This window comes from Bombina bombina, chromosome 3 (assembly GCF_027579735.1).
Source record: "Bombina bombina isolate aBomBom1 chromosome 3, aBomBom1.pri, whole genome shotgun sequence".
Taxonomy (NCBI): domain Eukaryota; kingdom Metazoa; phylum Chordata; class Amphibia; order Anura; family Bombinatoridae; genus Bombina; species Bombina bombina.
In genome coordinates, this window is record NC_069501.1 from 245,327,339 (window position 1) to 245,352,984 (window position 25,646).

The 25,646-nt window shown below is 37.4% G+C and overlaps 1 long non-coding RNA gene across 1 annotated transcript; it reads right to left on the reverse strand.

The window, feature by feature from the left end:
- Positions 1-4,284: 4,284 nt before the first annotated feature.
- On the reverse strand, positions 4,285-18,962 carry LOC128651582 (uncharacterized). The gene is made up of 2 exons (XR_008401129.1): positions 18,804-18,962; positions 4,285-4,839 (listed from the first exon to the last, which is right to left on the reverse strand). It is a non-coding gene; the product is annotated as an uncharacterized LOC128651582 (long non-coding RNA).
- Between the last annotated feature and the right edge of the window lie 6,684 nt (positions 18,963-25,646).

The window sequence follows — 25,646 nt, forward strand, 5'->3', positions numbered from 1 at the left end:
GCAAGATATCTCACTATTTTTGACTTTTCTGAGCCTGCCAAGTCGTTCTTTTGACCCTTTTTGCCAAAGGAAAGGAAGTTGCCTAATAATTATGCACACCTGATATAGGGTGTTGATGTCATTAGACCACACCCCTTCTCATTACAGAGATGCACATCACCTAATATGCTTAATTGGTAGTAGGCTTTCGAGCCTATACAGCTTGGAGTAAGACAACATGCATAAAGAGGATGATGTGGTCAAAATACTCATTTGCCTAATAATTCTGCACTCCCTGTATATATATATATATATATAGTATATATAGCTGACTGTGCTGTATACACACACACACACACATATATATATATATATATATACATACATACGGTAGCTGACTATGCTGTATATATACACACACACACACACATATATATATATACATACATACATACGGTAGCTGACTATGCTGTATATACACACACAGACACATATATATATATATATTTATTTATATATATATATATATATATAGACAGTATATATAGCTGACTGTGCTGTATACATATATATATATATATATATATATATATATATATACTTACGGTAGCTGACTATGCTGTATGCACACACACATATATATATACTGTATATGACTGTGCTGTATACAAACAATTTATACATTTTAGAATCAGTAAGAGGAAGAGTTAGGATTTAAAGTTGTAGAGGAGAAGATACACATTTTTTTAAGCAGCTCCTCCAATGTTTCAGCTGAATGATAGGTTTTCAACATCGCTGTGTTCTTGAGAGTTTATACAATGCAAATTATTGTTATATAAACACACAGGCCCAGTAAAATATGTCATTAATCTACCTATAAAAATATTCACTTTTATTCACTCCATTAATATTCACTCCATTAATATGGAGGGGTACAGGGAATATTTATAAGAACAGTGAGGAATCATATAAACTAAAATTATATGAGCAAGAAAAAATCGGATAGCTACATTCTAATAACATAATTTCCCAGCTTGACAGTTATTTTCCTAAAAGATATACTTCTAGTTACACAAAACACAGGAACCTGATCATTCCCATCCCATCCCTGTAATCACGTGACAAAGGAGGAGATCCTATAGTTATAAAAACATCTCTCTAACATGCCTCATCTTAGGAAATAAACTAAGTTTAGCTTACCACAAAAAAGCAAAGCAAACTTTCCCTGAGACTGACACTAGCAACCTACGTCCCCAGTCTCCTTCCTATACCTTGTGTATCAGAGCCGTGCATTCACAGTCACACTCACGTCCACGCGCACCCCCTACTTGCTCGGTGTTCCCAGGTCAATGAGGTCAGGGTTCCATCACGTTGTGGCTTCCGGGCTGCGAGATGACTCTGTGAATGGGAAAAGGCGGCCTAGGCCTGGGGTGCGCTTATAAAGCGCCACTACTATAACTTTAGTCACTTTAGCAGTAAGGGCCTTGCGCTTCCCCTTTACAAAGGTGCTGTGCACACACACTGAACAGGTCACAACTGCTGGAGGCCCCCAGAGTTGCAGGCCCGGTCTCATTTGTGACCATTTGTGACCAATGTGGTTCCGCCCCTGCCTAGAAGGTTTGTGAGCCGGACCTGAGCATGACTTGTTACTGGAGGCTACATGCATGTGCTGCTCCTGATTGCATGCTTCCCAACATTTCTCACAAGCTTTCTGGGACTGAGAGTCTAGGGCAGGGGTATCAAGCTCATTCTATCTGGGGGCCACTGGCTAAGTGTTCTTCTCCAATGGGGGCCACTGGCTAAGTGTTCTTCTCCAATGGGGGCCACTTGAACAGAGTTAGTGCCCTTTAACTGTATATACTAGAAACTGGAGGTGACATTTACCAATTTAGTAGTGTATGGAAGGAGCTGCAGTCCACAATAGACATACACAGTGTATATTTATCTTGTAAGTGCCAAGTGAAGTGATCATTCTGAAACTGATTAAAAAGTGAGATTTATCCAAACAGTGCATAATGGAAGTCTACACTGGACAACATATGCTTGTATTTATATTAATAATTTACCTAATAAACAAGGGAGGGCCAGGTTAAACTATCTTGAGGGCCCCATATGACCCCAGGGTCGGTACTTTGAGACCACTGGTCTGGGGGAACTTGTAGGTGGAACAGGTTTTATGTGGGTGGATCTAGGACGAGGGGTGGGGCTATATGTGTGGTGTTTGACAGGATCAGGGCAGTTCACAACGCTAACCCACCTAAAATCACAGTGATAGCTTAATCAGTAGAGTTTGCTTATCCCCATCCCTAATTAGCCAGAGCAAAGGGTATATGATAAACAACACTCAATATGCTTTTCAAAGGGTATGTCCATGGTCTACCCAGCAGTACAAAATTTCCAAACATAATTACAGTATTTACATTTTTATGTATGTAGATCTTTTGCGATGCATGGACTATTTTCTGATTCATGAATTAAAAAATAACTTTATTGTCCCTTTAAGGCTGATGTTATCTTTATGCTGTAAGAGATTTAAGTTTTCCTGCTCCAGTTGATTTTAGACGGCATCAGCCCAGAGTAAGCTGTGATTATATATTTATATCCCCTATAATAAAGTTATTTTTGTGGTTGAATGAATGCCTATCTGCATATGAGTGCTATATGATAGTGGATGGGCTGAGAAAGTGCTGCCCATGCAGATCAGAGAAGTAAATTAAGCTATACGTTTTATTTATGCATTTTTAGCAAAAACAAATGTACAGATTTTCTGTAAGCTCATGATTTCCCCAGTTTCATAGATACATATAAAAATAAACGCAAAGAAAGAAATGTACTGCGACAAACAACACAGCTGCCTCCATTTTCTTTGGATGATGAAAAAATTATATTTTTAAAGGTTCTCTGAAAATATTTATTATATTTAGCAATGATTAAATGGATGTATACTGAAAGCAATATGACTTTTTTTTTTACTAATAGCAGAACTGTAAAGACGTAATCTGCAGAAATGTGACACACCATTTGAAATCTGTTCTCCAGGTCAAAAAAGGGATCACACTAATAAAAACATTATCTTCCTGTGTTATTAAATGTGCTCTAAAAATCTGCAACAAGTTTACATTTATTATATCTAACACCAAATGTGTCAATAATCAGTAACACTTTTTAAAACCGTAAATATCTGACAGTGTATATATGTCACACTGTCCTGGGTTTTAAAGAGATAGAAAGGTCAAAAATGAAATGTGCACTTCCACTAGTAAAAGTTATTATGGTATTTCGGTGGCATATGCAGATATCCTGTGAGAGCCTGTGCGCCAGTTGTATTTAAACAGCACACCTTCTCAGAGAGTCATTGGTGGCTTCTATGAGGCCCATTTATCAAGCTCTGAATGGAGCTTGAGGGCCCGTGTTTCTGGCGAGTCTTCAGACTCGCCAGAAACAGCAGTTATGAATCAGCGGTCTAAAGACCGCTGCTCCCTAACCAGGAATTACCACAATTCAACCCGATCGAGTACGATCGGGTTGATTGACACCTCCCTGCTGACGGCCCATTGGCCGCGAGTCTGCAGGGGGCGGCGTTGCACCAGCAGCTCTTGTGAGCTGCTTGTGCAATGCTGAATACGGAGAGCGTATTGCTCTCCGTATTCAGCTATGTCTGTCGGACCTGATCCCCACTGTCGGATCAGGTCCAACAGACATTTGATAATTCGGCCTTCTTGACACAAATGATATCTTCACAGAAGAAATGCACAGCACTGCCAGCTCTCTGAGCATGAATACTGGTGCACGGACCCTCACAGGATATGTGTGTATGCCAAGAAAAAGAGTAATAACTTTTACTTGAAGCATATTTGTTAATGGATGTATATTGCAAAAATGTTTCTAATTCAAATTGAAATGCACGTATGCACATTTCAAGCCTGACCTATCTATGCCTTTAAGAACTGAGTTCCCATACATATACAAGTGCAGAAGCTATAAAACTTTGTGTTTTTATGTGTAAAATGTCCTGGTCTTTAAGGTGTTAATTAACCACTTTTTATATACAGAATTATTATATATTCTATGTTATGTCTATTGACACTCCACTTAAATTATAGTTGTATTTTAAAAATGTGACTGCAACTTTAGATTTCTTTTTAAAGTCTAAAATAAACAAAAAAAATGCATGCAGCTTTAATACAAAAGTAGTGTTAACTCAAAGGTATATTTGCTAGTGATATGTTTAGATTTCAAAGGACTCCTGACCATCTCATTCAATGTATGAAGTATTATGTTAAATAAAAGAATCTTTCACTAAGATTGAATGTTAATGAAAGAACATATTTATTTCTGTGACATCCCCAGTTATGCAAATGAATGCACACTATAAAATAGTTGTCAAAGTTGGTAGGTCTAAGGGCTCACACCTTTTCTTTTCCCTTTTTAACTGTATCACTTTATTAGAAATATTAAATAACAGATGGAAAATAATAGATAATTCCAGGAGAAAAATTAGAGTGCACTTGTCAAGCACCATGTAGAGAACACTCTTTTTCATTAGTAGTCTGTCTTTTTTTTCTGTGTGTCTATGTTTCATCGGACCCTTCCCTCCCCTCTGCTTCTGGGGCACTAGAAAGTGGGTGGAATTCTTTCTTGCTGACAGCAGGAAGAGGAAATGTTTCTCATTCCTCCATTATGCAATCATTCCTTTAGCAGACAGTTACAGTGTGGGGGAATGCTTGCCCAAGGTAAGCAGGCCAGAAGGAATCACCCTGTAAGGAGGCCTCACTCGAACATCTCAAGCTAATGTTTCCATGGCAAGCGCCTGGAAACAAGTGCGTGTCTGGCTGCCTTACACAGTCCCGTCTGCATCACCTGAAATAAACAAATCAAGTCAGGCTTTAATTCTGCCAGGCCCTTCACAGACATTCAAAAAAATATTTTTCTTTCACAATTGATTTTCATTCTTCCTTGTTCCTAAACTAATCACATGTATCCTGTCCAATACAAAATAACAATCCTAGAAAAGATGTCAAAGGTTATATATTCCCTTCACATCTTGGTTTTCTTTCTATAATGCTCTATGTCTGAAGGGAGGAATTGTCATGTCAAACATTTGTTTATTTTGGAATATTATAATCTGTGTTTTTTAATTATCCAGCCAGAAAGTAATGCATTGCACTTTTATAAATGCAAGTTTATGTGTTCCAATCGCCCTCTCTTTTATGTATAATGCAATAAGAAAAGCACAGGGCTTTGTTACACAGTGATCATATTCTTTTGGGAATTACTCAGAAAAGAATGAAGATATATATATATATATATACTGTATATACTGTATATATATAAACTGTATATACTGTATATATAAACTGTATATATATATACTGTATATACTGTATATATAAACTGTATATACTGTATATATATAAACTATATATATATATATATATATATACTCTGTATATACTGTATATATAAACTGTATATATATAAACTGTATATGCTGTATATATAAACTATATATATATATATATATATATATATATAAAAAAACTGTATATACTGTATATATAAACTGTATATATATATATATATAAACTGTATATACTGTATATATAAACTGTATACATATATATATATATATATATATATATATATATATATATATATATATATATATATATATATATAAAATGTACTTGAAAATTAAACTGTTTAATAAATCTGCAGAGAATCCAAACTATTGGTGACTCATACCCAGTGTACTTTGCTGGGACTGAATGTGCAGTTGGAAATTGAGGACATTTATCAGACTGGTCTATACGGAAGAACGTACATACCTTGTCTGACTTATCCTGCTCTGTATCATTTCTGGCAGAATACTTTTTTTTAACTCTTTGCAGTTGACTTCATGTTCTCCCTGGAACTCAGGAGTTGGTGGGGGATGATACACTACTACATACTTAGCAGGACAGGAAACCCCACATTTTTCTTTCAGAGCATGTCATTTTTAACAACTTTCAAATTTACTTCTATTTTCAAATTTTCTGTATGCTATTGATATCTTTTGTTGAAAAGCAGGGGCGTAAGCTCAGGAGAGTGCATGTGTCTGGAGCACTATATGGCAGCAGTTTTGCAGGAATGTTACCATTTGCAAGAGCCACTAGATGTCAGCACTATTTCCTGCCATGGAGTGCTCCAGACACACCTACCTAGGTATCTCTTCAACAAAGAATACAATGAGAACAAAGCAAATCTGATAAAACTTTTTAAAATTCTCTGTCTCGCAAAAGACTTTTTTGTATCCCTTAAAGTAAACTATAATTTGCTGTCCCTTTAGTGCACTCTGCTGTTTCACACCATCCCCAGGGAAGCTTAATGGTGCCTATAATTGAACCAGGTGACTAAACAATTCTTGCTAGTCAAGTTGCGCTCGTATTACAAGTTGAAAGCAAAAAGTTTGCTCACAGGCGGAATCGGACAAGCGCTAAATAAAGGACTTTACCATACTGTGACCGCGTTAACGTATTCTACCCATAGACTTCATTTGAGAGCACAGAAGTAAAAATCTAACTCTTATCGTTTGCAAAGTAATTTTTATTATTAAATATATATTTCTATATATCTGCTAATGTTAAAGGGACATAATACTCATAAGCTAAATCACTTGAAACTGATGCAGTATAACTATAAAAAGCTGACAGGAAAATATCACCTGAGCATCTCTATGTAAAAAAGGAAGTTACCTCACAATCTCCTCAGCTCAGCAGAGTAAGTTCTGTGTAAAAAGTTATACTTCACCTGCTCCCAGCTGCAGGTAAAAAAAAATAAAAAAAAAAAATGAAGACATGAATAGCAGCCAATCAGCATCAGCAGTGCTGAGGTCATGAACTCTTACTGTGATCTCATGAGATTTGACTTAACTCTCATGAGATTTCATAGTAAGCTTCCTTTACCTGATTGGTGAAATAATATGAGAGTTCACAAGGCTCATCCTTTCAGCTGTCCCAGGACAGACACACTAAAATGCTGCTTAGAAATCCTTTACAATGGGAGGTGGCTACTGAGGAACTTTTGAGGTAAAATATCTTACTTTTTTACATAGAGATGTTCAAGTGATATTTTCTAGTCAGCTTTTTACAGCTATGCTGCAGCACTTTAAAGTATTTAAACATTTGGGTATTATGGCCCTTTAATGTAAAAAATCTATAGGAATAGATATACAGGTATAGGTATATACAGATATATATAGTAATATATATTTACAATAAAATAACATTTTCCTGTATGTGAAGAACATTGGAATGCTAAATATGTACTATAAATATACCGTAAAACAGGTATGTATATATGCATTATAGCCTTTTAACTCATAACCTTTTTACCATTTATATGACTATTTTTTATCAGATAGTGTTTATATGAGTCTAACTGTACTTTTAAATGTATTTATGTTGTGTTTTATGCCATTTTTAAAACTTGCCACCCTCGTGGTAACCCGATGAGTGCAAATCGCTATTGTGCTCAAGCTAACCCGTTTACTTTCAACTTGTAATTACTTTGCTAGTATTGAATGTGCAGTTTGAAATTGAGACACTTTGGTCTGTCTGACGTATCTTGTTCTGTATGATTTCTAAGAGAATACTTTGGGTGGGGTATGACACACTACTACATACTTAGGGCCAGATTATAAATTGAGCGCAAAATATTACTTTCAAGAAAGTGTAATTTGCACTCAACTTGGTAATACCAGGGCACGCAAATGTGCGCTGGTATTACATGTTAGGTGCAATGCGAACACGACTTTGCGTTTGCATTGCACAGAAGCATTGCGCTCACATAAGAGCGTGCTTCCATAGGCTCCATCATACATGTCATGAGATCCTTGCACATTGAAGGGGGTAAGCAATGGGCAGCAAATATAAATATATATGTTTATGCCTATATACATATATATTTATATGTTAATATGTGTATGTACACATATATATGTATATAAGCATATACAAGTATATTTATTGAGAACAAACAGTCCCCATAGACCACAATATAAAGGCACTTTCCAGTGCCATTTTTTTCTAACACCCGCCCACTTTAATCCCTAAAACTGCTTAGTGAAGTTTAAAAAAAAATGCTAATTATGTTTTATTGTTAAAACCCACACTAAACTAAACTTTTGGGCCAATTGGGGCACTTTTAGAAAATTAACTGATTTCTGGTTAATTTTCGCGGTAGCAAAAAACAGCCACTTGTATTGGCGGTAATTAGCTCTCCACTTGTAATCTAGCCTTTAGTGGGCACTATTTTCGATGCAGGCCAAAAAACTCTGCTATTGCTCTTGCGCAAAAGTTAGCGTGACACTTGTAATCTAGCCCTTAATATGTTAGTATTTTGGATGATAGCAAAGTGAAGCTGGGGCTGGAGACCAGGATTAATTAAATTGTCTTCCATGAGTAGGGAAATGACAATTTTACAGACAAATTCTGAAAATTAAGGTCAAGATCTTGTGTGAATGAGGGACAAATTCAAAAGCCTTGTTGGATGCTGAGGAGAGTTTTTGGCTTCTACATAAATAGAAAGATGAGGTTTGCTTACATTCAAGTTGTAAAGTTTATCAACTGGCAGTAACAAAAAATATCTCCATTAAATTCAGTGGTGTATTTAGGTTTTGTGTTGCCTTAGGCACTTAAAATTATGCTACCCCCCCCCCCCCCCCCACACACACACTATTTTTTAGTGAGGGTATAATGTGACCTTTGAAAGGTAATTATTAATGTTCAAGTGTGCCTGTCTTTATATGTGTGTGTGTGTAGTACAATGAGCATGTATGTGTGGGTGTACTGAATGTGTCTTTAGTGAAACTCAAAAAGTGCTGCGCCTCCCAAATCTGCTTCCCCAAGCAAGAGCCTTGTTTGCCTATGCCAGCCCCTGATTAAATCCTGTGGATAGTTTTGATGTTACTACTAGTTCACAAGTAGTATGAAATCCCTAATATGAAGGGAGGGATTGGGAATTAAAAAGGTGGTCAACTGGGTTAATTTGCTTTGTTAGTGCAGGATACAATGTATACAGTGTGTCTTACAGGTACTGGATTGATAGAGATCTCACAAACCTCCCTGATCCTGTGGGGGTGGAAGGTATGGCCTGCTTCTAAGAATCAAGGTTTTAAGGGACTGCTACAAGCTCCACCTATGACCCACACATCCATACCCACACCCACCTCTTTACTGTCCATGGCCTGACTACAGCCCTGCCCTCAAAATGCTGATGGGCCACCACCCAGAAGTTCCTAAACCTCCTCATCCCGGGAAATATTTGGGAAAGTTGTGAGGTATGGTCATCTATCATGGACTTGTGTCTACTAATCCTACTTTCCTTCTTTCTGTAACTAGTTTAAACATCATTGATTATTCATCATTGCTCTCTCCCTACTTTATTTAGGTTACAGCTTAAATCCCACCTCGGACTGCTCATGCCAGTGAAGCATTTACTGCAGTATAAGTGTATTTTTTTTTGTTTTTTTTAAATGTATTTATTTATGAAAGAGTTTTCACCTTAAGAATAACAGAATAAAGTACATGTATAGCGCAATAATTTACAAATGAAATCAGTGGTATAGACACCTCAGGAGACATTGTATACAAATTAGCCATAGTTATAGGAGCATGCCTTGTTGTTGTCCTTGAAGCATATAATTAATACTGCAATCAAAGCATACTTAAAAGGTAGATATACAATTAGTATACAGATAAAAGGCAGACCAATCTCGCAAGTCCATATGTTTGTGACTGACACGCTACACTACACCTTTATGAAACCTCAGTTTAGGTATAGAGGAAGGAAAGAGAGGAAAAAGGTAGAATTTAAAGAGGGTGGAGGGTAGGATAGGATAACCGGTCAGGTTAAGAGGCAAATAAGGTTAGGAAGTCAATGGGTTAGGGGTATGGTAACTGTATAGTTCCCTCTATGTTAAGGTTGATGTGTCTGCATCTGGTGAGCTTATTGTATCCCAGTAGAATTTAATATTGTGAAACATGTCTAATCTGTTTGTTTTGTAATAAAAGTATTCCTCTAAAGCTAACAGTTATTGTGTCCTTTTCTTCCATTCTGCTTGGGTGGGTATTGAGTTAGATTTCCAGTTTCTAGCTAGTAGTGATTTTGTTTTGTTTTTTGAGTTGTGTACGTAACCTATATGTGCGTCTAGGCTTGTCATTGAACAAAACTATCTGGGGCTTTAGTTTAAATAGGGGGTTAAAAAGTGAGCTTCATGTCTTTTCCAGAGAGGCCCAAAAAGTGGACTACTTAGGGCATGACCACCAGATGTGGGTCATGTGGACCACCTCTCCACATCCCCTCAGCACTGGGGTGAAGCGCTATGAAATAATAGCTTTATTCTGGAAAGAGTCAAATACCATCTAGACAAAATTTTGTAGTTCATTTCAAGGATTTGGGCTGATAAAGAAGATTTGTGTGTAAAGTCAAAAAATGTAGTCCAGTCTTTCTGGGATATGTTTTTTGTGAGTTCTTCCTGCCAACTACGTGTAAAGGTAGGTACATGTCTGTATATACCATCATCTAGTATTCTTCTGGAAACAGCAAGCAAGCCTCTCAGGAAAGTAGCCTGTCTATAAATTTCTTCAAATCTGGTAAGCGGTCATAGGAAGGAGGATTTATGATGTGAGTGGGTTAGGAGTTAATGTAACTGTGAGTACTTTAACCAACGACTGAATAAGCCTCCTAGAATTTCTGAGAGGTCTTATCTAGGTCTTAATTTCCTTTGTTGAAGAAAGTTAGCTATTGGTGATGAGTATCCTAAATCCCTATAGTGAGTGTTACCCGTTATACCCAGTATGCTCGACAAGAGTTCCGTGTTTTGAAAGACTGGGGTCATGGGGGAAAAAGGAGATTAAATTCCTGAGATTCGAGTAATAATGTAGTCCCAAGTAGAGAAAATGTGCTTGTATAAGGAGGATGACTTAGTTGTTGCCGGGCGGCAGTTAGGGGGTAGCAACAGAGGGGAACGATGAATGACGATTTGAGGATTTGTGAATCCAGTGAAATCCAAGCCTTATCTTGATGTTTCGTGTGCCATTCTAGTATACGCTGTAATATGTTCACTTGATAGTACCGGCGTATGTGAGGTAGCCCTATCTAAACAGTGTATTTCTAGCTACCCTAGGATTGTTATTGCCCAAGATGTATTTGCCAAGGACACCTTGTATTTGTGCGAAGTACGACTGGGAAAGGGCAATTGGGACTGTTTGGAGTAGGTATAAAATGTGTGGGAGAATAGACATTTTAACTACTTGGAATCTACCCCACCAAGAGATAGGCTTTGGCTGCCAGGTTTGGCATTCCTTTTGGATGTTCTGTAGGAGTGGCTGGAAGTTAGCTGAATATAAAGAGTATAGTTTAGGTTTTATATTTATGCCTAGGTATTTTATGATGTCTTTCTGCAATTGATAATGGCATATTTCAGAAAGTTCTTGCAGTCTCAGAGGGGGCAGGTTGATGTTTAGTAGATTGGATTTCAGGCAGTTAATATGTAAATGTGAGATTTCTCCAAATCTGTGGAATTCATCAAGGAGTGAGGGGATTGATTGTAGTGGGTAAGTGATAGTTAGCATAATATCATCATCGTATAAGCTGATCTTGTAATTATTTGGTCCTATTGGGATACCTACAATTTTATGATTTAATCTAACAAGGGCGGCCAGTGGCTCCATTGCATAACAGGGGGGAAAACGCACATTCTATTATTAATTTAGAAGAATTCCGAGAAGGTGCTATTAACTTTAATCTTGGCAAAGGAATTATGATATAGACTAAATATCGTGTTAATCATATGTGCGCCAAAGCCAAAGCCTCCTAGTGCAATTTTAAGGTAGCGCCAGTTGAGACTATCAAATGCTTTCTCCGCGTTGGTTGAGACCAGGACCATCTCTATATTGTGCGCTGTGGCATAATCAATCAAGTGTAATGTCCTGATTGTGTTATCCCTGGCCTCCCGATGTGGAACAAAGCCAACCTGATCCACATGGAAAAGTTGTGGTAGATAGTTTATTAAGGAAATATGTTGGTAGTTCCCAGGTTCCTGAGGGGACATCCATTTTATGAATAAGGGTGATGTGTGCAGAAAGCATATCTTGTGAGAATGAGCCGTTATGATCTATAGACTGGAAAACTTTAGTCAATTGTGGAGCTAGAATTTGTTTAAACGTTTTGTAGAATAAATTGGAGAAGTCATCTAGCTCGGGGCTTTTCTGATTTGGAAGGGATTCAATTGCTCAAATCACGTCTAACATCAATTGGCATCTCAAGAAGTGCAGATTCTTCCTGCGATAGAGTAGGTAAATCTCCGTCTAATACATATGTTTCCATTTTATGAATATCATGAGGATTGGCTATGGGGGGAGGTTATATAACTTCTGATAATAGTCTTTAAATACCGAGGCTCTCCCTTTGCTATCTTGTATTCTTAATGGTCTTCTTTTTAACCAATCAGTGATACTAGTTAACATATATGCCCCGAATAAAAACCAGGCAAAATACTTTAAGAAAACTGTATAATGATTGTTTTTTTAAAGTATTTTGCTTGGTTTTTATTCTTGGCATATATTGTTAACTAGTGTCACTGATTGGTTAAAAAGAAGACCATTAAGAATTAGGAGTCTACCCTCGTCATCTTAATATTTGGAAGTTAGTCGAAAAAGGTATGCGTCTATGAAATAGAATGCACACTCCATTTTTTTTTTCTACATTATGATTAAAAAAGCCTAAGGGATAAGTGCTGGAGGAGCATGTGGGGGCCTGTCCATGACAAAAATGTGTTTCCTGAATGAAAATTATGTCTCCCCTCTGTTTACGGAACCAGTTCAGAGCGACTGAGCGCTTAGTGGGGGAGTTTAGGCCTTTCACATTTTGGGAGAATTTTTTTTATTTTATTACAACTCATGTCTCATTAGGAATATAAATGTCAGAGGTTCTGAGTAGGTGCGAATGATTATTTCTAAATGTATGGTGTGTAGTAGAGGATACTTACAGTTTGCAGTGTCTACCATTAGGAGGGGATAGGAGGTCAGGGATGAGGTAGGGAAGAAAGGAAGGTGAAGGAGGATTAAGTGACCGGTTTCCTGAAGAAAAATAGAAAGCAATCTGCTAAGAAAGAAAAACAATATAAGTAAAAGAACATTGCATATACAGTATATGCAAACATAACTTAATGATGTCAAAGAACATTTATATTGTACTACAACCTTACAGTCTCTAGTACCAGAAAATGAGGGAGGGGGATGTAGCTCTCTTAACTAAGAGCTAAGTTCAAAATACATGGACTTCGTATGTGACTTTCTACTATGAGGTCTATAAGCTAGTGGGGTGTCTATACTGGAATATGAAACATTTAAATTATAAAACACAAAGTCTTGTGAGTATCTACTCACAAGGGTGCTCCATTTAGGTGCAGCTAGGTGTTAAGTCCAGTATCTCCATTTAGGATTTTGTTAGAACCATGTTGGGCAAAGTGTTAGATCTTAATTCCTAGGCTAAAGGCAATTAAATGTAATCTATGAACTAAAAAATTTGACATGTAGCATTAGTAATTGGAGACACAAATAAAACATGAGATACAGAGTGTTACTCTCAGGTGGTCCCAAGTGTTACAGCATAAGGCTATAATACTAATAGTTCCTTTTAGAAGTTCATAACAAACTATCATCTAGATTACAAGTTTTGCGTTCGGGTTTTAACGCTGAAAAAATGGTAATTTCAGAGTTAAAACAGCACTGCAGCCATTACAAGTCCTGTTGGTATAGCTGTACCGCAAGCCTTTTAGCCTGTAACGCAACGTCAGTCCCGCACTCGTAAAAATTATGTTTTTTCATGGGACTTCCATAGCGCAGCCATTACTAGTTTTGCGGTGAGGCTAAAAAGCTTGCATTTCAGCCTATACCGACAAGATCCGTTTCGCAATCTGAGAGCAGTAGTTATGAGTTTTATGCAACAAAACTATTACATAAAACTCATAACTAAAGTGTTACAAAGTACACTAACACCCATAAACTAGCTATTAAACCCTAAACCGAGGCCCTCCCGCATCGTAAATACTATATTAAACTTATTAACCCCTAATCTGCCGCTCCCGACACCGCCGCCACTATACTAAAGTTATTAACCTCTATTCTCCCGCGCCCCAACATCGCCCACACTATAATAAAGATATTAACCACTATTCCGCCATTCCCCGCCACCGCCGCCACTATAATAAACCTTTTAACCCCTAAACCGCAAGGCCCCCACAATGAAATATATTAAATTAAACTATTTACCCCTAAACCAGAAGCCCCCACAACGAAATATACTAAATTAAACTATTAACCCCTAAACCGAAAGCCCCCACATCGCAATAAACTAATTTAAACTAGTAGTAACCCCTAAACCTAACGCCCCCCTTACTTTATATTAAAATTATAATTTCCCTATCTTAAATTAAATTAAAACGTACCTGTCGAATTAAAAAAACTAAGTTTAAACTAACAATTAAACTAATATAACTATTAAACTAAAATTATACTAACTACCAATTAAAGAACACTAAAATACACATTAAAAAATCCTAACACTACTATAAAAATTACAAAATATCTCATTAGAAAAAAAAAATACTAAATTACAAAAAATAACAAACGAAATTATCAAAAATAAAAAAGAATTACACCTAATCTAATAGCCCTATAAAAATTAAAAAAAACACCCAAAATAAAAAAAAAAACCCTAGCCTACAATAAACTACCAATAGCCCTTAAAAGGGCCTTTTGTAGGGCATTGCCCTAAGTTAAACAGCTCTTTTACCCGTAAAAAAAACACAAATAACCCCCAACAGTAAAACCCACCACCCAACCAACCCCCCAAAATAAAAAAAACAAACTCTAACAAAAACCTAAGCTACCCATTGCCCTGAAAAGGGAATTTGTATGGGCATTGCCCTTAAAAGGGCATTTAGCTCTTTTGCATTGCCTTGAAAAGGGCATTTAGCTCTTTTAAGAAAAGCCCAAACCCTAAACTAAAAAAAAACCCGCCCAAAAAAGTTTAAAAAATCCTAACACTAGCCCCCAAAGATCCACTTACAGTTCCTGAAGTACGGACATCCAGGCGGCGAGAGGTCTTCACCAGGCAGCTCCATCTTCATCCATCGCGGGACCAGCATCTTCTTCATCCCTGCGGAGGTGGAGTCGGCGATGCATGGAGGTGGAGGTCCAAGGCAGAGGTCTAGGCGGAGGTCCATTGATCCGACGTGGAGGTCCTTTTCATGCGATCGTCCGCACACTGAGGATTGAAATGCAATGTACCCCTTTTATACTGGGGGTACAATTGCATTTCTATTGGCTGAAACATTTTAATCAGCCAATAGGAATTAGGGCTACTAAAATCCTATTGGCTGTTCAAATAAGCCAATAGGATTTAAGCAGCTCTCATTCTATTGGCTGATGTGAATCAGCCAATAGAATGAGATTCTGTCTCCTTCCCCGGTTGTCATGGTCTTCTACATGAGATTTCAGATTCTCAATAGTGGTATGTTGTTGGTGAAGTTGTCTTGACATGGTGTCAAATTCTGTGTTTAAGTATTCTGATCCTTCCTCAAGGTAATCTACTCTATCACCCAGCTCATTCAAATCCCTTTATACTTCCTTAAGCCCATCTTTAATCAATTGGCTAACTTGCGTCAATACATTTGCAAAATCTTCTTTTGTAGGTAAGGAGCTAAGGTCTTCCTTGGTTAGGGGATTTGAAGGTTTAGGAGAGATGGATGAAGAATCAGAGTCCTGACGTTATCTTGAGTGTCCGCCATGAGGTTAGGCATGGACTTAAGAGGTTTGAAGAATTATTTTAGTGCAGTATTAGCGCTTTGTGGACCCTTAGTATGTTTTGGGCCCTTAATAGACCTGGTATTTTTCTTAGATCAACAGCACTAGTGGAGTCCTGAGTCAAACTCCAGGTCACATGACTGTGTAAGCCTATAAAGTAGCATTAAAGGCTAAATGGTGTAAGAGATAATAGATCTCAGTTGTGTGTCACTTTTGTGCCCTTAAAGTATATATCCAGAGTTTTATATCCAGTAAAGTGTATGCTGCTAGTATTCTCCTCAGTTCATAGTTAGTTGGTGTATTACAAGCACCTAAAGTGGTGTTAGCCACGTGAATTAGAAAGGGTGCTGTGGGCTATATCACATAGTAAGCTGCTGTTGCAGGCTAGAGAGAGGCAGTCGATTCAGCATACCTTTTGTGTGCCACATTATAGAAATTATTTTGCGGCGTTTCTGTCAATGTGAGTGTCCAGTACTGTCCTGCTCCCTGCCGTGGTAAAGAATTGGCAGTCGTGCAATTAGGATGTGATGGCATGTTCAGTGACGCATCTGTCTGGAGGCCTCCGGCCGTTAGCAAATTAACGCGCTACAATTTTGGGCTTTGTTCCAGTACCCCAGAGTCAGCGGGTTCTTAGGGCTGTCCCAGTGATTGTTTGTGCTGGATTTCATTGTGGATCTCACATACGGAGCATTATCTACCCTTGAACACTATGAAGCTTGCTTTCACATGTCCACCATGCTAGGCTGCCGGCTCCGCCCCCCATTCTATTGTTTTGTTATGAAATGGATGGTTGGTAGAAGTGTTTTCTTTCAACCCACCGACACCAACAGAGATTGTTACAGACAGTGGCACAGACCATGTCATTGTTTGTAACAATTTGGCAATCTGCCTTCATATGGAAATGGAGCAACGATCTGTGCTGTTTTTACCATATGAAGGTAAATGTTGGAAGCCCGCAAACAGCAAGTCTTGGTTGTCTCTTGGGCTTCCTGATGCTGCGATGTAGATCTAGGTTATGCGGTACACTGGGCTATGTATCACATGACTTAGATCTTACGTTGTATTGGCTCAAGGCATTACACTTTTTCTAATAATTTTAGAGACCCCATTATAACTCAATTCACAATTTGAGGATTAGATTCCAATCCATCAGAAAATATTTTTTGAGCAGATTTTTTTATTAGATTTTTAGTCTTATTCTCTTAAAAAAACCATTTTGTTTTATTTTGAGCACACATATAAGGTGTTTGCGTGGCTTTTTTCCAATAAAATATATTGCCCATGTTCAGTTCACATATTAATAAGCACAATATTTTTGGCTGCATAAAAAAATGTAAAAAAACAAGTCACAATTTTAAATAATGAAACTTGTAAAGAGCTTAAATATGGGTATCACAATGATTTATGATAGTAATAATGTCTTTTTCTTTTTTACAAAAAGCTAATTAGAAAACAGAATAAAATAAAGCAGTTAGTTGTACATATATACTAAGTAAATAATAACATGATATCAATGAAATGCTGTAATATTGTTAGCGCCCCTTAGTATTGCAATGTTGTTTGCATGTAAATAAAGGGTCAGACACAAAGCTTATAAAATGATTTATCTACATAAATTCCCATAGATTTTACTGTAAATTCTGTAAAAAAAATTATTGCATAAAGTTTTTCTAAAGGATTGTGATTGACCCATATGTGTTTAACTCCTGCAAAGGGGTTAAATACATAGTAAAAGTCATATCCAGGGCATAAATTAAAGAGTTTTCTTATTGCAATCCCCACCACTACTGAATGAATTAGTTGCCTTGTTGAGCATTTGCTTCAGCCAGGGATATTTTGCATTTGTGAAGTGAATGAAAATCCTTATGAAACCACTGACAACCTTAGGTATATAGTTTTTACAACCATTTTTATCTCTGTTTTTCTGTTATATTGTTTAGTAAATTATAGGGATTTCCCAGAGCTCACAGCCATCACCTTTTACCTTCCATGTGACCACTAAACAAGTCCCTCATACCACCTTCACCACACCCACAACATATTTGACCACACCCCCAACACAGCCAGTCTCAGCCTGGCCCCTGACCCACTTTGACCCCATCCCTGCCCATCATGAATGTGACCACAGGCCACCTTGATTCCAGAGGGGAAATGTTGGGGGGGGAAGATTTTAAAAATTCTAATGGATTGGAAAGGCTAAGAAAAAGGAAAAATCTACAATGCCAATGCTATGTTTTTTCATGGGAATTCTGGTGGATTGGAATGGTAGCCATTGTTAGCATTACTTGACAATGTTCAGTAACTACCAGTAACGCACTATATTGTCCAGCTTCCTATTGGATCATTAGAGAAGGAAAATGTCATGTGATCCATGACATTACTAGAGTTTAAGTTTTGTATATCCTGCCTTAGTGTCTTTGAGTAAGAGCTGACTTTCAATATGTGTGTGTGTATATATATATATATGTGTGTGTGTGTGTGTATATATATATATATATATATATATATATATATATATATATGTGTGTGTGTGTGTGTATATATATATATATATATATATATATGTGTGTGTGTGTGTATATATATATATATATATATATATGTGTGTGTATATATATATATATATATATATATATGTGTGTGTGTGTGTGTATATATATATATATATATATGTGTGTGTGTGTGTGTATATATATATATATATATATATATATATATATATATGTGTGTGTGTGTGTGTATATATATATATATGTGTGTGTGTGTGTGTGTATATATATATATATGTGTGTGTGTGTGTGTATATATATATATATGTGTGTGTGTGTGTGTATATATATATATATGTGTGTGTGTGTGTGTAGGTATTTTTTCTTTGAGAGGGAAGAGCAGTCTTAGAGGAACAGTGACTATTTGGTAATAAATGTGTTTGCTGGGAGAGAAGCCAATGTGAACAGATATGAAGCCTCTCACCCGTCTCCTGCCCCAGAAGAATGTGTTAAGTCATCTTGCATGAGGACGGATTTGTCAAGTCATTGGGTTCAGCTGAGTTTGCCTTGTCCCGCCTATGCTGCATTATCATTGGGCCATACATCTGCTTCTGATTCATTATACCAACTTGTTTCCAGCTGTAACAGGAGCTGTTAATCTTTTCTAAGGCAGTGGCAATGCATAGTTTTGTAACTGTGGCAATTAGATTTCTTAGGCTGAGATGAGTGGCAGTTTGCTTGACAAATAAAAACTGTAAACATGTTTTTATTATTTTTACCAGTATAAAGTTCAGGTGAGTTAGCACACTTACTTAAAGGGACATGAAAGACATTTTTTTTCCTTTCATGATTTAGTAAATAACTTTTCAATGTATTACTATTATCTAATTTGTTTAGTTCTCTTTGTATACTTTGTTGAAAAATAAACCTACGCAGCCTCAGAAGCTGCTGATTGGTGGATGCACACATATGCATCTTTTCATTGGCTTGCAGCTAACTTCCAGTAGTGCTTTGCTGCTCCTTCATCAAAGGATACCAATAGATTGAAGCAAATGAGATAATAGAAGTAAATTGGAAAGTTGTTTAAAATTATGGGATCTATCGGAATTATGAAAGAACATTTTTGGGTTTCATGTCTTAATTTAAAAGGACACAGAAGTCAGTTTGATTATGTATGCATTGTAGATAGCAACAATAAAAATGTAAACTTTTACATTAACATCTCTATGCTGAAAAAAAAAGGTATTTTACTTAAAAAATGAATTGGTATCTAATCAAGGGAGTATTTATCTTTGTTGACCTCCTCAGTTTAAAGAAGTTTACTAACGACTAGATTTAGAGTTTTGTCGGTAACGACCCACGTAGCTAACGCTGGCTTTTTTCTGGCCGCACCTTTAAAATAACTCTGGTATTGAGAGTCCACAGAATGGCTGCGTTAGGCTCCAAAAAAGGAGCGTACAGCATATTTAACGCCACTGCAACTCTCGATACCAGAGTTGCTTACGGACGCGGCCAGCCTCAAAAACGTGCTCGTGCACGATTCCCCCATAGAAAACAATGGGGCTGTTTGAGCTGAAAAAAAACCTAACACCTGCAAAAAAGCCGCGTTCAGCTCCTAACGCAGCCCCATTGTTGTCTATGGGGAAACACTTCCTACGTCTGCACCTAACACCCTAACATGTACCCCGAGTCTAAACACCCCTAACCTTACACTTATTAACCCCTATTCTGCCGCCCCCGCTATCGCTGACCCCTGCATATTATTTTTAACCCCTAATCTGCCGCTCCGTAAACCGCCGCTACTAACATTATCCCTATGTACCCCTAATCTGCTGCCCCTAACACCGCCGACCCCTATATTATATTTATTAACCCCTAATCTGCCCCCCACAATGTCGCCTCCACCTGCCTACACTTATTAACCCCTAATCTGCCGAGCGGAACGCACCGCTATTATTATAAAGTTATTAACCCCTAATCCGCCTCACTAACCCTATAATAAATAGTATTAACCCCTAATCTGCCCTCCCTAACATCGCTGACACCTAACTTCAAACATTAACCCCTAATCTGCCGACTGGAGCTCACCGCTATTCTAATAAATTTATTAACCCCTAAAGCTAACCCTAACACTAACACCCCCCTAAATTAAATATAATTTAAATCTAACTAAATTAATTAACTCTTATTAAATAAATTATTCCTATTTAAAGATAAATACTTACCTGTAAAATAAACTCTAATATAGCTACAATATAAATTATAATTATATTATAGCTATTTTAGGATTTATATTTATTTTACAGGTAATTTTGTATTTATTTTAACCAGGTACAATGGCTATTAAATAGTTAAGAACTATTTAATAGCTAAAATAGTTAAAATAATTACAAAATTACCTGTAAAATAAATCCTAACCTAAGTTACAATTAAACCTAACACTACACTATCAATAAATAAATGAAATTAAATACCTACAAAAAACTACAATGAAATAAACTAACTAAAGTACAAAAAATAAAAAAGAACTAAGTTACAAAAAATAAAAAAATATTTACAAACATCAGAAAAATATTACAACAATTTTAAACTAATTACACCTACTCTAAGCCCCCTAATAAAATAACAAAGACCCCCAAAATACAAAAATGCCCTACCCTATTCTAAATTACTAAAGTTCAAAGCTCTTTTACCTTACCAGCCCTGAACAGGGCCCTTTGCGGGGCATGCCCCAAAGAATTCAGCTCTTTTGCCTGTAAAAAAAACACATACAATACCCCCCCCAACATTACAACCCACCACCCACATACCCCTAATCTAACCCAAACCCCCCTTAAATAAACCTAACACTAAGCCCCTGAAGATCTTCCTACCTTGTCTTCACCATACCAGGTTCACAGATCGATCCAGAAGAGCTCCTCCGATGTCGTGATCCAAGCCCAAGCGGGGGGCTGAAGAGGTCCATGATCCGACTGAAGTCTTCATCCAAGTGGGAGCTGAAGAGGTCCATGATCCGTCTGAAGTCTTCATCCAAGCGGGAGCTGAAGAGGTCCATGATCCGGCTGAAGTCTTCTATCAACGGCATCTTCAATCTTCTTTCTTCCGGATCCATCTTGCAGACCTCCGACGCGGAACATCCTGCTGGCCCGACGGACTACCGACGAATGAAGGCTCCTTTAAGGGATGTCATCCAAGATGGCGTCCCTCGAATTCCGATTGGCTGATAGGATTCTATCAGCCAATCGGAATTAAGGTAGGAAAATTCTGATTGGCTGATGGAATCAGCCAATCAGAATCAAGTTCAATCCGATTGGCTGATCCGATCAGCCAATCAGATTGAGCTCGCATTCTATTGGCTGTTCCGATCAGCCAATAGAATGCAAGCTCAATCTGATTGGCTGATCGGATCGGCCAATCGGATTGAACTTGATTCTGATTGGCTGATTCCATCAGCCAATCAGAATTTTCCTACCTTAATTCCGATTGGCTGATAGAATCCTATCAGCCAATCGAAATTCGAGGGATGCCATCTTGGATGACGTCCCTTAAAGGAGCCTTCATTCATCGGTAGTCCGTCGGGCCAGCAGGATGTTCCGCGTCGGAGGTCTGCAAGATGGATCCGGAAGAAAGAAGATTGAAGATGCCGTTGATAGAAGACTTCAGCCAGATCATGGATCTCTTCAGCTCCCGCTTGGATGAAGACTTCAGACGGATCATGGACCTCTTCAACTCCCGCTTGGATGAAGACTTCAGCCGGATCATGGACCTCTTCAGCCCCCCGCTTGGGCTTGGATCACGACATCGGAGGAGCTCTTCTGGATCGATCGGTGAACCTGGTATGGTGTAGGTATTGTATTTAATTTATTTATTGATAGTGTAGTGTTAGGTTTAATTGTAACTTAGGTTAGGATTTATTTTACAGGTAATTTTGTAATTATTTTAACTATTTTAGCTATTAAATAGTTCTTAACTATTTAATAGCTATTGTACCTGGTTAAAATAATTACAAAGTTGCCTGTAAAATAAATATAAATCCTAAAATAGCTATAATATAAATATAATTTATATTGTAGCTATATTAGGATTTATTTTACAGGTAAGTATTTATCTTTAAATAGGAATAATTTATTTAATAAGAGTTAATTAATTTCGTTAGATTTAAATTATATTTAACTTAGGGGGGTGTTAGTGTTAGGGTTAGACTTAGCTTTAGGGGTTAATAAATTTATTAGAATAGCGGTGAGCTCCAGTCGGCAGATTAGGGGTTAATGTTTGAAGTTAGGTGTCGGCGATGTTAGGGAGGGCAGATTAGGGGTTAATACTATTTATTATAGGGTTAGTGAGGCGGATTAGGGGTTAATAACTTTATTATAATAGCGGTGCGGTCCGCTCGGCAGATTAGGGGTTAATAAGTGTAGGCAGGTGGAGGCGACGTTGTGGGGGGCAGATTTGGGGTTAATAAATATAATATAGGGGTCGGCGGTGTTAGGGGCAGCAGATTAGGGGTACATAAGGATAACGTAGGTGGCGGTCGGCAGATTAGGGGTTAAAAAAATGTAATTGAGTGGCGGCGATGTGGGGGGACCTCGGTTTAGGGGTACATAGGTAGTTTATGGGTGTTAGTGTACTTTAGAGTACAGTAGTTAAGAGCTTTATGAACCGGCGTTAGCCCAGAAAGCTCTTAACTACTGACTTTTTTCTGCGGCTGGAGTTTTGTCGTTAGAATTCTAACGCTCACTTCAGCCACGACTCTAAATACCGGAGTTAGGAAGATCCCATTGAAAAGATAGGATACGCAATTGACGTAAGGGGATCTGCGGTATGGAAAAGTCGCGGCTGAAAAGTGAGCGTTAGACCCTTTCCTGACTGACTCCAAATACCGGCGGTAGCCTAAAACCAGCGTTAGGAGCCTCTAACGCTGGTTTTGACGGCTACCGCCAAACTCTAAATCTAGGCCTAAGAAATCTCATGGTATTATGGTGAAATCCCTCAATATCACAGGTAACATCTTATTTTTCTATTTAGAGATGTTCATGTGATATTTTCTAGTCAGTTTTTATAGATACTGTACAGTTTTTTTTTAAGTGGTTTAGCATATTGGTAACATGTCCCTTTAAGCAAAGAATTGTAAAAATCTGTGTGCAAAAAAGTTTTAAAATAATTTCACTCTTTAATATTTTGATAACTTTGCAGGTATACACCCTCAGGAATGGGATTTATGCTACCAGTCCTGTTTGCAGTGGTCATTCAATAACATTGTTTTAAAAAGATAGTCTACACTAAAAAAATGTTTTGTTTAAAAAGATAATCACTTTATTACCCATTCCCCAGTTTTGCATCATCAACACGGTTATATTAATATACTTTTTTACCTCTGTGAATACCTTGGGTGAGATTACATAGGTGGCGTTAGGCGCAAAACCCGGCGTCACCTATTTTTAGTCGGATAGAGCAATCACATATACGGAGCCACATACAATTTATGCGCGTATATTTCACCCGTCATCCGCTGTTTTTACTACCACAAACTAACATAAAACTGGAGTCGAAAGTCAGTATCACATATTCAGCACAAGGACTTACGCGCCAAGAATGGAGAATTTTTACTCCATATTCACCTCGCCACACATAGGCAGGCACAGCAAGCCTTGCACTGAGTATGAAAGTACCGCAATTCCCTAGAAGTCTTAAAGGGACACTGAACCCAAATTGTTTCTTTCGTTATTCAGATAGAGCATGACAATTTAAGCAACTTTCTAATTTACACCTATTATCAAATTTTCGTCATTCTCTTGGTATCTTTATTTGAAATGCAAGAATGTAAGTTTAGATGCCAGCCCAGTTTTTGTGAACAACCTGGGTTGTTCTTGCTGATTGGTGGATAAATTCATCCACCAATAAAAAATTGCTGTTCAGAGGTCTGAACCAAAAAAAAGCTTAGATGCCTTCTTTGTCAAATAAAGATAGCAAGAGAACGAAGAAAATTTGAAGATTTGAATTATCTTGTTTATTTTGTGCATACGAATTTAAGACCTAAATCCACGTTCAACCCATTTTCAGCTAAAGGGAATAATCTTGAGACCTTTGAACAAATGGTTTTAAGGGATTTAAAGAAAAGCCAACCATCTAAATTTTTAAATAACAATATGAAAGGATACACTTGTTTTAGAAACACTAAAAAACAATCGTAATGTGACCATTAAGCCCGCCGACAAGGGCGGCGGGATTGTAGTGATGGACACTAGTTACTATGAATCAGAAGCTATGAGACTGCTAAGTGACAATAAAACATATAAAAAATTAGATTTGAACCCCACTAATAAATTTGCTTCATCGCTTAAAAAGTTGATAAGGGAAGGGAGAGACTTGGGAATACTAAATGAGAAAGAGGTAGAGTTCCTGGACCCTGTACATCCTAGGGTCCCGGTATTCTACTTCCTTCCCAAGATACATAAAAACCTCACCCAACCACCGGGTAGACTGATTATTTCGGGCATAGGGACATTGTCATTGAATCTCTCACAATATGTGAATACTTTCCTACAGAAATTTGTAAGGAACTTAGATTCTTACCTAAGAGATTCCACCCAAGTCCTAAATACTCTAGAACATATAAATTGGGATGATAACCTAACTTTAGTCACTGGAGACATAACTTCACTATATACAGTGATAGACCATGACAAGGGACTTTCGGCCATTAAAAAATATTTAAACACTGATCCAGATATGAAGTTAGAACAACAAGAATTTCTTTTAAAAAGTATAGCTTTTATTTTAAAAAATAACTACTTTATGTATAATAATACATTTTATTTGCAGATAGAAGGTATGACTATGGGCACGAGGTTCGCACCAAGTTACGCCAACCTTTTTGTTGGTAGTTGGGAAGAATCTTTCTTCCAGGAGAGTAGCTATGGTGCGGACCTCGTGCTCTATAGATGGTACATTGATGATGTCCTGATGATATGGAGAGGGTCCGAATTAGGACTAAAAAATCTGTTTATGGATATGAACTCTAATGATAGGGGTTTACAATTTACTTTTAATTATAGTAAAGAGAAAGTGGTCTTTTTGGACCTAGAAATTATGGCTATAAATAATATCTTGGAAACAAGAAACCACTTTAACGAGGTTGACTCCAACAGTTTCATACATGCTAGTAGCTGTCACCTCCAACAATGGAAAGATAACATTCCTGTGGGCCAAAGCCTGAGGGTTAGAAAAAATTGTTCCAGGCTTTTAGACTTTGAGAATCAAATTGGAATTTTAATTGAAAAATTTAAAGATAGGGGCTATAATGATGATATTGTTAATAAGGCCGTGA